This window comes from Adiantum capillus-veneris, chromosome 4 (assembly GCF_014529385.1).
Source record: "Adiantum capillus-veneris isolate H3 chromosome 4, ASM1452938v2, whole genome shotgun sequence".
Classification (NCBI taxonomy): Eukaryota; Viridiplantae; Streptophyta; class Polypodiopsida; order Polypodiales; family Pteridaceae; genus Adiantum; species Adiantum capillus-veneris.
In genome coordinates, this window is record NC_140934.1 from 133,515,830 (window position 1) to 133,532,525 (window position 16,696).

Consider the following 16,696-nt stretch of genomic DNA (forward strand, 5'->3'; position numbering starts at 1 on the left):
GGTGGGGGTATTCCTACAATGTTAGTAGCTCTCTCTCTCTCTCTCTCTCTCTCTCTCTCTCTCTCTCTCTCTCTCTCTCTCTCTCTCTGTGTAATGGAAGGCTTTGCTGTAACAGCATCTCAGAACTGAAAAAACTGTCAAAACTTTGCGTTTTTGTTGCCGACTTGAAGGCAATGTCAGACAAAACTCGCAAGGGTGGAAAAGCCACACTCGCCATGGAGAATGATGCAAAATCTCCAAGGAATTTGGATGCTAATCCAACCACATCGTCTACAACAACGGAAGCAATGATCATGGCTTACTTGATCTCGTTACAAGAAACCGTCAACAAGCAAGGTGAAGAGTTGCGCGCACTTGCAATGGAAAATGGTACTTTAAGAGTTCTCGTTGTGGAGAATGAGCACCTCAAGAAGGTTCTTGAAATGCAAACAACGCGCTTGATGCATCTTGAGAATGAAGTTCAAGAATGTAAACGCTCTCTTGTGGACATGAATGTAGTGAAAGAGCGCTTGAGCAAAGTTGAGAGTGATCATGTATTGAAAGAGGAAACGATAGATACAATACGACATGATGTATGTGAGATGAGAAATGCATCCAAATCATGGGCTGATATATGTAAGGATAATGTGGTTTCTACATCTCCTATCACGCAAGCCGTTGTCCAAGCAAAGAATGTAGAGAATGTGGACACTCAAGAATTGCAAGAACGACAAAAACGCTCAAAGAACATCGTCATTCGTGGAATCAAGGAGGAAAGCATGGAAACACCCCAATCTCTTGCGGTTGCTATTGAAGAGTTTTTTGCTACACACTTTGGCATGTCAGGAATCATGGCTTATGGTGCACATCGAGTTGGAAAACAAGGAGTCCCTCGCTCGGGAGAAAGACCTATTGTATGTACCATGGCTGATGAGGTAAAGAGAAAGATCATCCTTGACAATGGTTGGATCTACCTCAAAGGAACGGGTTGTAATGTATATGAGGATCGCACTCTTATGCAACAAAATGTACGTCGCAAAGCATACGAGGAAAGAAGCAAGAAGGTTAAGGTATCATCTCAAGAAGAAAAGGCACTTGAGGAGGATGCAAGTCCACCCAACAAATAGGGACACATGATCTATGAGACCAACTCACGCTTGCGAATAAGCTTTTGGAATTGTAACGGGTATCCATGGAATGCGGGAATTGGCATTGATGAGCTTACCAATGACTCCGATGTGATACTTCTTGTCGAAACATGGGAGCATGATGCGCAACGAATTCTTGGATTTGACAAATACGATGTACATTCTTTGATGTGGGCCAAAAATGCAAAGCAACGAAGAGGCCAAGGAGGCATAGCATGTATGACCAAAAAGGGTTTGAAAGATGTTTCCATTGTCAAAGAAGATAAGTATAAACGCTACTTATGGCTGAAAATCAGCCCACCAAATGGTCAAGTCATGTTTGTGGCCGGCTGCTACATTCCTCACTATGACTCCAACTTTTATGCTCGCTTGAATATGGATAGAGATCAGCCCTTTGTTGAACTAGAGGAAGACATTGCTTATTACAAGAATCAAGGTGAAGTCATTGTTTTTGGAGACATGAATGCTCGCACAAATATGTTACAACACGACACACAACAAGTTGACATGCCGCATGTATCAAGAAGAGTGGATGACTCATACATGTATAATCGAAGTTCTAATGATGCAAAAGAAGTGGATCACTATGGAAAGTCACTTCTACATATGTGCAATAGTACCGGAATGCTCATTGCAAATGGTGTATCTCTATGGCAAGGCACCAATGACTTTACATGTAGAAAGCACAATGGTGCTAGCGTGATTGACTATATGTTGTTCTCAGAAGCCACTCTAGAATGCATACAAAGCTTTACACTTGGTGAATGGAATCCGGAATCGGATCATAGGATGTTATGTATTGACCTCAAGTGTGGTAAACGGCCCGAGCATGTAGCCTCCAATCATGATGTGAATCATTTGTACCTACGTCTAGACTTCAAACGAGCACTTATATATGCTGATATGGTGGACCAAATGTTAAGCATGATAGAGCATCAAGGGAGCCCAACATTAGAATGCAAGTGGAAAGTTTTCAAAGAAGTAATTTTCTCTTGTGCGAAGGAATGCTTTTCGGTGAAACACATGTCTTGCAAAAGGTCTAAGAAGGGTAGCACCAAGAAGAAATGGTTTGACATGGAATGTAGTCAAGCCCGAAAACACTTGCTAAGATTGGATGCAATCAAAGACAAGGAAGTTTACTTGGAATGTTCACACACATACAAAGCACTTGTTCAAAAGAAGAGGAGAAGGTGGGAAGTCGAAAAACAACTTCTTTTAGCACAAGAGAAAGCACATGCATGTGGCAAGTTTTGGCAAAATCTAAAAGGCAAGCGCGTTGAGAGCTTTGGTGACTTGACTCTTGAGGATATGTATATGCATTGTAAGAACCTCTATGAGCAACCCAATGTTGATAAGATGGAGGGTTGTAGCTCCCTTCCATTTATGTCTCCCTTCTTTACCATTGAAGATGTATGCCGCGCGCTTGAGAAACTTGCTACTCGCAAGGCAGGTGACCTTCAAGGTGTCAAGGCTGAAATGATTAAATGGACAAGCAAGAAAACACGATATTGGATATACGATATGTTTAACCTTGCACTTCAGTATGGCATGCCTCATGATTGGAGTGCAAATTGGATCAAACCTTTGCACAAAGGAGGAGATGTAAACAATGTGAACAACTATCGCACTATAATGGTTGGTTCTTTGATGGCAAAGTTATTTGGATGTATCATGGAGATGAAGATAAGTGAATGGGCTGAAAAGAATGGCAAACGTGCGCTTGGCCAAGCAGGTTTTCGAAAGCATCATAGCACTATTGATCACCTTGTCACTCTTCGAGTTCTTATGGAAGCGTCTCGATTGAAAGGAAAAAAGTTGTATTGTTGCTTTGTGGATTTCAAGAAAGCTTTTGACATGGTACCGCGAGGAAATCTTTGGAGACGTATGCAAAGCCTTCAAGTGCCGAGAGAATTTATGCATGCAGTCTTTCGCATCTACCAAAAAGTGATATGTCGATTACGTATGGGAGATGGAATTTCAGAATTTTTTGCAAGCACTATTGGTGTCAAACAAGGATGCCCACTTTCCCCAACCCTCTTTGGGCTACTCATTGATGAATTGGAATACATGGTTCTTGATTTTATGCAGCAAGAAGGCATAGAAGAGGTTAAGATTGGAAATGCGGTGATCATGCTTTTGCTTTATGCCGATGATGTAGTGCTCTTGGCACATACCTTAGAAGATGCACAAAAGCTTATGAGTGTCTTGGAACGCTTTTGCCTACATAGCGGGCTGATCGTGAATGGATCCAAAACCAAGGTTATGCTTGTAAAGACCCTCAATGACGAAAATCCATGCATTGTATACAACAATGAGAAACTTGAAGTGGTAGATCACTTCAAGTACCTTGGCCTTGAGGTTCCATCCAATCATAAATGGAAGGATTGTGCAATGCGTCGCTTGGAAGCCGGAAAGAGGGCTTATTATGCATTTGAGAACATGTGCAATGCAGGAGAGATCAAGTGTTGGGCTCTCAAAAAGTACCTCTTTGACACATTGGTGACACCGGTGCTTCTTTATGGAGTGGAGGTGTGGGGTGGAAGCATCGGGAAGTCTACTTGGAAAGAGTTTGAGAATGTCCAAAAGCGTTTTCTCACCAACTTTCTCCAAGTCAAGACACAAACACCCTACATGCTCTTACTTCTTGAGTCCGGATCGCTTCCCATTGAGGTCTTGGGCATGGAAAGGGTTGTGGAGTACATGCGTAAGACACAACGTAGCCCTTTGCATCGACTTCCTAGAATCGCATATGAAGCAAGTCAAAAGGTTCAAAAGACATGCAAGAGCAAAATACTAAGTTCGGGGTGGATGCTTGATATCAAGAAATGGTTTGGAAGATGGGATGCATGTCACTTGGTCAAGGATGCGTCGATCGACTCCCAAGTTAATGAGGCCTTCTTACAACGCCAATGTATCATGGCTTGGGAGAAATCTGGAGGTTCTCGCTTCAGCCATTACACCACACACGTTGCCCCAAACTACAAATCTCTCTTCTTCTCGGAACGAGGTAACCGAACCCATTCCTACATCCTTGAGCCCATCCCGTTGAGTGCGATCCGCACCATTGCCTCCATTCGTCTTAGCTCCCATTCTCTACGCTGCGAGACAGGACGTTGGGGCACTGGCGAGGAGTGTCATCGACTTTGCACCTTATGCCCTCGTCAAGTGCGAGAGAGTGAGTACCACACACTACTTGAGTGCTCAGCTTTTGACCACATTAGGTCCTCTTTTCCCCATATATTCAGCCATGAGCTCTCCCTACATACCTTCCTCTCCCAACCACGATGTGGACTCTCTATTGCGACGCTCATTTCAGCCATTTTTGAGCATCGAGAGTCACTTATGAACTCCACTCACACCACGTGACATGTTCATTTGGTCCCATAGGTCATATTTGACCTCCCAGGACGATAATAGAACTATCTATCTATCTATCTATCTCTCTCTCTCTCTCTCTCTCTCTCTCTCTCTCTCTCCCCCCCTCTCTCTCTCTCTCTCTCTCTCTCTCTCTCTCTCTCTCTCTCTCTCTCTCTCTCTCTCTCTCTCTCTCCGATTTAGGTGATCTATAGCGTCAATCGAAGAGCACGAAGCCCTCTACGCATTGATGTAAAGACATAATTTTTCTGTGTAATGGAAGGCTTTGCTGTAACAGCATCTCAAAACTGAAAAAACTGTCAAAACTTTGCGTTTTTGTTGCCGACTTGAAGGCAATGTCAGACAAAACTCGCAAGGGTGGAAAAGCCACACTCGCCATGGAGAATGATGCAAAATCTCCAAGGAATTTGGATGCTAATCCAACGACATCATCTACAACAACGGAAGCAATGATCATGGCTTACTTGATCTCGTTACAAGAAACCGTCAACAAACAAGGTGAAGAGTTGCGCGCACTTGCAATGGAGAATGGTACTTTAAGAGTTCTCGTTGTGGAGAATGAGCACCTCAAGAAGGTTCTTGAAATGCAAACAACACGCTTGATGCATCTTGAGAATGAAGTTCAAGAATGTAAACGCTCTCTTGTTGACATGAATGTATTGAAAGAGCGCTTGAGCAAAGTTGAGAGTGATCATGTATTGAAAGAGGAAACAATAGATACAATACGACATGATGTATGTGAGATGAGAAATGCATCCAAATCATGGGCTGATATATGTAAGGATAATGTGGTTTCTACATCTCCTATCATGCAAGCCGTTGTCCAAGCAAAGAATGTAGAGAATGTGGACACTCAAGAATTGCACGAATGACAAAAACGCTCAAAGAACATCGTCATTCGTGGAATCAAGGAGGAAAGCATGGAAACACCCCAATCTCTTGCAGTTTCTATTGAAGAGTTTTTTGCTACACACTTTGGCATGTCAGGAATCATGGCTTATGGTGCACATCGAGTTGGAAAACAAGGAGTCCCTCGCTCGGGAGAAAGACCTATTGTATGTACCATGGCTGATGAGGTAAAGAGAAAGATCATCCTTGACAATGGTTGGATCTACCTCAAAGGAACAGGTTGTAATGTATATAAGGATCGCACTCTTATGCAACAAAATGTACGCCGCAAAGCATATGAGGAAAGAAGCAAGAAGGTTAAGTTGTCACCTCAAGAAGAAAAGCCACTTAAGGAGGATGCAAATCCACCCAACAAATAGGGACACATCATCTATGAGACCAACTCACGCTTGCGAATAAGCTTTTGGAATTGTAACGGGTATCCATGGAATGTGGGAATTGGCATTGATGAGCTTACCAATGACTCTGATGTGATACTTCTTGTCAAAACATGGGAGCATGATGCGCAACGAATTCTTGGATTTGACAAATACGATGTGCATTCTTTGATGTGGGCCAAAAATGCAAAGCAACAAAGAGGCGAAGGAGGCGTAGCATGTATGACCAAAAAGGGTTTGAAAGATGTTTCCATTGTCAAAGAAGATAAGTATAAACGCTACTTATGGCTGAAAATCAGCCCACCAAATGGTCAAGTCATGTTTGTGGCCGGTTGCTACATTCCTCACTATGACTCCAACTTTTATGCTTGCTTGAATATGGATAGAGATCAGCCCTTTGTTGAACTAGAGGAAGACATTGCTCATTACAAGGATCAAGGTGAAGTCATTGTTTTTGGAGACATGAATGCTCGCACAAATATGTTACAACACGACACACAACAAGTAGACATGCCGCATGTCTCAAGAAGAATGGATGACTCATACATGTATAATCGAAGTTCTAATGATGCAAAAGAAGTGGATCACTATGGAAAGTCACTTCTACATATGTGCAATAGTACCGGAATGCTCATTGCAAATGGTGTATCTCTATGGCAAGGCACCAATGACTTTACATGTAGAAAGCACAACTGTGCTAGCATGATTGACTATATGTTGTTCTCAGAAGCCACTCTAGAATGCATACAAAGCTTTACACTTGGTGAATGGAATCCGGAATCGGATCATAGGATGTTATGTATTGACCTCAAGTGTGGTAAACGGCCCGAGCATGTAGCCTCCAATCATAATGTGAATCATTTGTACCTACGTCTAGACTTCAAACGAGCACTTATATATGATGATATGGTGGACCAAATGTTAAGCATGATAGAGCATCAAGAGAGCCCAACATTAGAATGCAAGTGGAAAGTTTTCAAAGAAGTAATTTTCTCTTGTGCGAAGGAATGCTTTTCGGTGAAACACATGTCTTGCAAAAGGTCTAAGAAGGGTAGCACCAAGAAGAAATGGTTTGACATGGAATGTAGTCAAGCCCGAAAACACTTGCTAAGATTGGATGCAATCAAAGACAAGGAAGTTTACTTGGAATGTTCACACACATACAAAGCACTTGTTCAAATGAAGAGGAGAAGGTGGGAAGTCGAAAAAAAACTTCTTTTAGCACAAGAGAAAGCAGATGCATGTGGCAAGTTTTGGCAAAATCTAAAAGGCAAGCGCGTTGAGAGCTTTGGTGACTTGACTCTTGAGGATATGTATATGCATTGTAAGAACCTCTATGAGCAACGCAATGTCGATAAGATGGAGTGTTGTAGCTCCCTTCTGTTTATGTCTCCCTTCGTTACCATTGAAGATGTATGCCGCGCGCTTGAGAAACTTGCTACTCGCAAGGCAGGTGACCTTCAAGGTGTCAAGGCTGAAATGATTAAATGGACAAGCAAGAAAACACGATATTGGATATACGATATGTTTAACCTTGCACTTCAGTATGGCATGCCTCATGATTGGAGTGCAAATTGGATCAAACCTTTGCACAAAGTAGGAGATGTAAACAATGTGAACAAGTATCGCACTATAATGGTTGGTTCTTTAATGGCAAAGTTATTTGGATGTATCATGGAGATGAAGATAAGTGAATGGGCTGAAAAGAATGGCAAACGTGCACTTGGCCAAGCAGGTTTTCGAAAGCATCATAGCATTATTGATCACCTTGTCACTCTTCGAGTTCTTATGGAAGCGTCTCGATTGAAAGGAAAAAAGTTGTATTGTTGCTTTGTGGATTTCAAGAAAGCTTTTGACATGGTACCGCGAGGAAATCTTTGGAGACGTATGCAAAGCCTTCAAGTGCCGAGAGAATTTATGCATGCAGTCTTTCGCATCTACCAAAAAGTGATATGTCGATTACGTATGGGAGATGGAATTTCATAATTTTTTGCAAGCACTATTGGTGTCAAACAAGGATGCCCACTTTCCCCAACCCTCTTTGGGCTACTCATTGATGAATTGGAATGCATGGTTCTTGACTTTATGCAGCAAGAAGGCATAGAAGAGGTTAAGATTGGAAATGCGGTGATCATGCTTTTGCTTTATGCCGGTGATGTAGTGCTCTTGGCACATACCTTAGAAGATGCACAAAAGCTTATGAGTGTCTTGGAACGCTTTTGCCTACATAGCGGGCTGATCGTGAATGGATCCAAAACCAAGGTTATGCTTGTAAAGACCCTCAATGATGAAAATCCATGCATTGTATATAACAATGAGAAACTTGAAGTGGTAGATCACTTCAAGTACCTTGTCCTTGAGGTTCCATCCAATCATAAATGGAAGGATTGTGCAATGCGTCGCTTGGAAGCCGGAAAGAGGGCCTATTATGCATTTGAGAACATGTGCAATGCAGGAGAGATCAAGTGTTGGGCTCTCAAAAAGTACCTCTTTGACACATTGGTGACACCGGTGCTTCTTTATGGAGTGGAGGTGTGGGGTGGAAGCATCGGGAAGTCTACTTGGAAAGAGTTTGAGAATGTCCAAAAGCGTTTTCTCACCAACTTTCTCCAAGTCAAGACACAAACACCCTACATGCTCTTACTTCTTGAGTCCGGATTGCTTCCCATTGAGGTCTTGGGCATGCAAAGGGTTGTGGAGTACATGCGTAAGACACAACGTAGCCCTTTGCATCGACTTCCTAGAATCGCATATGAAGCAAGTCAAATGGTTCAAAAGACATGCAAGAGCAAAATACTAAGTTCGGGGTGGATGCTTGATATCAAGAAATGGTTTGGAAGATGGGATGCATGTCACTTGGTCAAGGATGCGTCGATCGACTCCCAAGTTAATGAGGCCTTCTTACAACGCCAATGTATCACGGCTTGGGAGAAATCCGGAGGTTCTCGCTTCAGCCATTACACCACACACGTTGCCCCAAACTACAAATCTCTCTTCTTCTCGGAACGAGGTAACCGAACCCATTCCTACATCCTTTAGCCCATCCCGTTGAGTGAGATCCGCACCATTGCCTCCATTCGTCTTAGCTCCCATTCTCTACGCTGCGAGACAGGACATTGGGGCACTGGCGAGAAGTGTCATCGACTTTGCACCTTATGCCCTCATCAAGTGCGAGAGAGTGAGTACCACACACTACTTGAGTGCTCAGCTTTTGACCACATTAGGTCCTCTTTTCCCCATATATTCATCCATGATCTCTCCCTACATACCTTCCTCTCCCAACCACGATGTGGACTCTCTATTGCGACGCTCATTTCAGCCATTTTTGAGCATCGAGAGTCACTTATGAACTCCACTCACACCACGTGACATGTTCATTTGGTCCCATAGGTCATATTTGACCTCCCAGGACGATAATAGAACTATCTCTCTCTCTCTCTCTCTCTCTCTCTCTCTCTCTTTCTCTCTCTCTCTCTCTCTCTCTCTCTCTCTCTCTCTCTCTCTCTCTCTCTCTCTCTCTCTCTCTCTCTCTCAGACTCGACCCATATTGCCCACCTGTGGCGTAACTGTTGCAGCTTGAGGTAGAAGAAGCTTGCGAGATTCGCGACCTTGCTTAGGTATTGGCTAAGACTCCACCCATGCCCATCCTTGCTTGGGTGTTGAGAGATATGGCTGCCGGCAGTGAGAATGTCTCTGGCTATTAGGCCCAAGCAGCAGCAATAGTGGCATCTACACTTTTATTCGATGTCCAGTGGTGACGAAAGCAGCTGGCAGCTATTCGAGCGATTTATGATTTTGTAAATAATATAATATTTTATTGATTGATGGTATAGATAAAAATATAAAAATGGTAAATTATAAATAGATAGGTTATAAAAATTAAGAAAAAAGTAGACAATATAAATTCACAGATATTGTTTTTGAAAAAACACAAAAATGTGTATGAATAAAAATAATAAACACAATAAATTTAGTATAATTAGTAGATATGAGATTATGTTTTGATTGAAGTTAAAAAATAGAGGAATACATGTTGGAATTAGGGTTGCAAGAAAACACACACAGCTTGGAGAAGACGAAGGGAGGTCAAGGCACACAACAGAGAGTGTATTACTTAGTGTGCAATGCAAAGATATTGATAGCCCTAGAGTGATGGGAATATATACAATGCACACGGGAAAAAACCTCCTAGTGAGGGAAAAAATGCCCCGACGGTCCTAAGTGTGCTTACACACTTCACTACTACATGCATATAGTAACATATTCCCCCTGGAAGTGATGCGGTGAACGAGAGTTGGCACCTAGAGTATAGGGAAGTACCATGCCCTAAGGACATGGTCAGTCCACAAAGGGGAGTAAGCCCAAAGCTTTGCAGAAAGCTTCAAACTTCTCATAACACAATGCCTTTATGAAAAGATATGCAAGGTTGTCATGCGTTGGCACATAAGCCAAGCTGATTTCTCCTGTTGAGAGCCTCTCCCTGACATAGTGGTAATGCACCTCAATGTTCTTTGTGCGAGCATGAAAAAATGGGTTCCTCACAACTGCCAATGCACTCTCACTGTCAGTGTAGATAGTGTTGGCAGTGTCCTGTCCAACACTCAAATCAGCCATAAGACGTCTGAGCCCCATACACACTCAATTATAGCTATGAAGACTGCCTTGTACTCACCCTCACAACTCGAAGTGGCCATAGTAGGTTGCTTCTTGCTCAACCAAGATATGCATGAGCTACCAAACATGAAACAAAACCCACTTGTGGACGCCCAATATGAGTCCAAAAAAGCATGTAAATCTGGTGACAATGATCCCCCCCTTGGGATAAAAAAAGCCAATATGTAAAGTGCCACTCAAGCATCAAAAAATCCTCTTGACAGCCTACCGATGCTTAGACCCTGGGCTATGCATGAATTTGCTGACCTGTGAGACTGCAAACTGAATATCCGGCCTCGTGTTGCATACATAAATAAGACAACCAACAATAGTTTGGTAAAGAGTGACATCGGAAGGATCACCAGCATCATGAAGACTCAATATCAAACTGGTTTTAATGGGAGTGGCAATAGGTTTGCAATCCTCAAGTCCAAACTTACATAGCAATGTCTCTATGTAACTTGTTTGACACAAGGAAATACCACCATCACACTGCCTAAATTGTATACCCAAGTAATAGTGCAACAACCCCAGATCTTTCATTTTGAAAGTAGCATTCAAATCAGCCTTAAATTCAGCAATATGTCTCTCATTTGGTCTAGTGATCAACAAATCATCCACATAGAGAACGAAAATGAGAAGTACATCACTCGCATGCTTTACATACAATGTGCTTTCTATTGAACTGTTACATAAGCCTCATTTGACCAAATGAGTGTTATCCCTCTCAACCCATACAAAACTTTCTTACATTTGCACACCTCATCCTCTTGTCCTTTCTTGACAAAGCCATGAGGCTGCGTTACATAAACTTCCTCAAATATGTCACCATTCAAGAAAGCAGTAACAATGTCGGATTGATGTACATCCCAACCAAAATGAGCTGCCAATGCACATTAAAAACGCACAATAGTCATACAACAAGTGGGAGAAAAAGTCTCTTCATAATCTATGCCTTTTTTATGTGCATAACCCTTTGCAACAGGTCGAGTCTTATAGCGATCAATCTCACCATCCGGCTTGCGTTTCAACTTGTAAATCCACTTTGTACCAATGGCCCTTTTTCCAGGAGGCAAATCACATAAAGTCCATGTGTCATTTTCTATAAGTGTATCATGTTTTGATTGCATGGTAGCCATCCAATTTTCTGAATCCGTGCTTCATCAAAAGACAGAGGTTCCTCAATATCATGTAAGCTAGACACAGCCAAAGCATAACAATCTGATGAAGCATTAGACGCATGGCGAGAGCCTGAATGAGTACGACTAGACAAAGGTGCATCCAATTTACTGTCACGCAATGTATGCACCAGCCATTTTGGCATACCTCTAGCGTGCTCATTTTCAGCCCTTTCCTCATCAAGTACATCATGTATATATTCATCAGTAATAGGCTGATTTGTTACATTTTCAGAAACCCCCATAAGCTGTACATTTTTTTGCCTCATTGGAATTTACATTCAAACTTCCACCACTGAAAAGAGGCAACAAAGTGACATAAATGTCATGTGAGCTTACATTATTGTCTCTAGTGCATGATAGCAAGGGCTGAAGAGAATCTTCCACAAACACAACATCCCGTGAGACCAAGATACGCTTTGTTTGTGGATGATACAACATGTAACCTTTGCTTTCAGCACTATAGTCAACAAATTAAAACACATTTGACAGCCTTATCATCCAATTTTTTGCGTTGGGTTTGTGGCACCAAAGCATATCCTAAGCAACCAAAAACACGCATGTGCTCAATAGAAGGCTTTCTATCATGCCATGCTTCATGTGGAGTCATAGATTGCAAAGCTTTTGTAGGACACCTGTTAAGTACATAAGTAGCACACATAATAGCCTCAAGCCAAAATGAATGTGGTAAGGCTTGACCTTTGATCATACATCGTGCCATTTCTGTAAGAGACCTATTTTTTCTATGAGCAACACCATTTTGCTGAGGTGTATACGGAACTGTACATTGTGTTTTATCCCACGACTAGCCAAAAATGCATTAAATTCATGAGAAATACACTCCCCCCTTTGATCTGACCAGGGTGCCCATAGTACATTTCGAGATGTTTACAGCCATAGCCAGAAATTGTTTGAAGCACATACACTTCAGACTTTGCTTTAAGCGGATATACCCATGCAATCCTGGAGTAATCATCAACGAAAGTCACGAAGTAAAGGTAATTGCGCAAGGACAGAGTTTGCATGGACCCACAAACATCACTATGCAAAAGCTGCAACCTACATGTGGCCCTGACTGAACCATCCTTTAGAAACTTTGAATGCTGCATCTTATCCAAAATGCAATCTTCACAAACATGTTTGACAGGTGATTCAAGAGGCGGCAAAGAAGCAATCATATCAGATTTTTGCAAACACAACAAACTGCAAAATTTAGATGCAAAACGTGCATGCGAAAGTTTTTCATCTGTAACAGCCTTTGAGTCCACAACAACATTTGCGAAATTTTGCCCCCACTTGTCATATAAAGTGTCATAATAACTAATATATAATTCTCCTAAATGATTTTCTCATGTTAAACTGATCATTTAATATGGGGAAGTACTAGGGGAGAAAAAGCTAGAATATTGGTTAAGCTGGCAGACTGGCCACAATAGGGATCCAAAGGGGGGGCCATCTACAAAAGAGAAATGTGCAACAATGGGCTTTAAAGACCCTAAGGTTCGGCCCATTAAGACTTCCAAAATGCTAAGGTTCCAAAATTCAAAGGTTGTGTCCAATGGTCAAACCGAAGGGAAATTGGATGCTTTGTGAGTGTACTCAAAAGTCTTCAAGACTCCTACATAGGAGGGGGTGAGCCCTGTGAGTAGGGGATGAGAGAGAAACACACACACACACACACACACTCTCTCTCTCTCTCACACACACAGGCTCCCTTTACACAAAGGGAATAGGGGACACATGTCAGCTCCCTAGCTCAATTGCCCACAAGGTGCATTCAAATCCTATTGGATGGCCATAGAGGTGGACCAATGAGAATTAGGCTAGAGTCAATCTAGTTTAATTCATTTAAAAACACTTAATAAAATAACCAATAAGAATTAAGCTCTCTAGAAGACTATTGGCCAGTCTCCCAAGGGGTCCAATGAGCATTCAGCAGCCCAATGGCTTGCCTGATTCCTATTGGCCAGAAGACAAAGGGATCCAATGAGAGATTAATTATTTATTTAATTACCTAAAGGTCTCACAAAAGGGGAAAGGGGAACACATGTCACAAGGCTATCACTTATGCTTCTTAATTATGATTGGCTAAGCTTTGTAGGGTCCAATGGGGTGCCAGCATGAGTAATTTGCAAGAGGGGTCGACCAAGAGAGAGGGGGGGCTGATTTTGGCAAGGCATTATCACACACACACTCACACAATCTCATGTGTGAAGCGAGAAGACTCTCTCTCTCTCCTTCTCAAGATTTAATCAAAAGCTCATCGTCTACTCCAAGCTTGTGAGAAGGGAGGCCTACACCAACAACTCTTGCCTTTGTGATGCAAATCCAACCAAGAGCCAAGCTTCAATGCATGCTCATCTCCTCTACCATGCGAATTACTAAGCTATGCTAAGCTACTATGAGTGATTATGTGAGGAGATATACATCTTTCTTGTAAGACTACTCCTTCTTCCTGTCAATCTACTCTCATACCCCGCTAGCTCTCACCATCTTCGAAGGTGTGTGAGGTCTTGGGTCTGAGACCGCGAGGGAATTGATGTTGTGTTTTATAAGTGTGTGCATGGTGCTTGAAGCTTCCATCTTCATTGCACCATCAAGTTATTGAAGGAACACAAAGTATTGTATTGTAAAATGTCTCCCTTAATGGGGGAAACCTATAATGGAGGGGGGACCGGCTCCTTTAAATCCGGTCCTCAACTGTTGTCAATGGCTTAATTTCTATCTCTTTTGAAGTATTGTTCAGGCCTATCTAGCTAGGTGTTATGCTTTTTGTTGCTCTCTCCATCCAAGCACTCTTGCTATGCTCATTAGGAATCTATTCTAATGAAATGCTCACTAAGTTTATGTTATTTCCCGCTACACACAAGTTACTAGGCCATTAAATGTTACACAAAGTGAGCTTATACAAGCCACATCATAAAATGCCAGAAGCAACAATTTCATCACCAAAATTGAGATCATGTACTATATATCTTTCATCCACAAATTTGACTACAAGACCAAGTCTAGCAAGTGCATATATAGTCAAAAGATTCTTCTTGATCCAAGTCATACAATGCATCAACAAGTGTGAAAGAATTTCCATTTGCAACGCAATATTTCCAACTCCCTGAACATGATAAGAGGCGTTGTTGGCACAAGTGACTAAATTCCCATGAGAGACAAACTCAAGAGAGGTAAACAAATCACGATGTGAGGTAATATGCTTTGTAGCACCATTGTCAAAATACCACACATGTGAATCTGCAGCAACTAGCATGCATGTATCATGGACAGAAGGATAATAAGTGCACTCTACACTCCCCCTACACTAAAAGCCCATTCTGCATCAACATCAACATCACTGTCTCCTTTCACAGAAGACTCAATAATAATTGCATTTGTAGTGGAAGCAACCTCTTTCTTCTTAGCCTTTTTGGACTTTAACTTAGGACACTGTTATCAAGTGATCGTTAGCTTTACAATAATGGCAACACATCTTCTTTTTGTCCTTTTCACCAAAATTCCCAAATGAATTGCTACCAACAGAAGCATTAGGAACATGTGATTTACCACTCATAGAAGAACCATGAAAAGTGGCTACATTGTTGTTACCACCTTTTCTTTGAGCACCATTAAAGGCTTGTTCACCTGCATTGTGTCTAGTCCTGTTTTTCCTGGAAAGTGAATCTTGCAACAGCAATGTTGCCATAATGCATCAAACTTGACAACTTCTGGATTTCCTTGGGTCATAAGTCTCCAAGTACTAGTAAAAATCTGGTAAGAATCCAACAAAGCATCAATAATAGTTTGCACAAGGGAACTGTTAGAAATGACTTCGCTTGCAAAAATAAGTTGCTCCTTGATATCCTTAACACTAGCAAGGAAAGTGTCCATATTATCTTCTTCATGCATAATGTTCAACTCTAACTCTTTACGCACCAATGCAATTTTTGCCTCATTACGACTTGCATAAAGACCGGCCTATATATCCCAAGCCTGTTTTTCAGATTTCGCTGAACGAATGTGAGGAGTAATAGTGCGCTTCACAGACAACACAATCAATGCATGAGCCTGTCCATATTTTACATCCCAACGAGCTTGCTCAACCGTAGGCAAAACAGCTTTGGCAACAGCAATCCTGCCACTAAAACTTGCAACATCCTCAACATCGCCTACATCCTCAGAACGAGGATGTACATCAATGTCCTACACAATATTCAGGACACCCTTTGACACAAGGACATGTTGCATCATATAAGCCCACATAGGCTTATTGTCCCCATCCAATTTATCCTTAGCAGCAAACACCTTGAACACATCTGTGTTGTTGTTAGCCATGGCAAATACTGCACTTGATGTGAAAATTGCCCGAAAAGAGGAGAAACGAAGCGGGAACAACACATGCTATTTGGAATTAACAGAAGACTGTTATGATGGAAAATGACACTAATAGAAATTTTGCACAAAATGACAAAATAGCATGTGCAGTACTACCTATAGTGGAAACGGAGGCTGAAATGAGTCCAAATGAAAATTCTGAGCAAACCAAGATCTATGAGCAATTCCAAATATTTGTCGACGTGCGAATGTTTGCCAAAGCTCATAAAAATCGACGAAAGTGAGCAGGCATGTGCTGGAGCTGCTGGCGACTAAGCCCGGGAGGACGCAACCTGCTATGATACCAATTGTTGGAATTAGGATTGCAGGAAAACACACACAACTTGGAGAAGACAAAGGAAAATCAAAGGCACACAAGAGAGAGTGTATTACTTAGTGTGCAATGGAAAGATATTGATAGCCATAGAGTGATGGGCGAATACACAATGCACAAAGGAAAAAACCTTCTAGTGAGGGAAAAATTGCCCTGGCGGTCCGCACACATCACTACCACATGTATATGGTAACAATAGATAGATAATAAATAATACAATTCATTAAAAAAACAAATAGATAGAACATAAAAATAGATATGTATTTTGAAAAAAGTAAACACAATAAATTTAGAATGATGAGAATTGACATGAAATGAATAGAAAATAGATAGAAAAATGTGCGTAATTAGTAGACATTGAAATGAGATTGAGATTGAGAA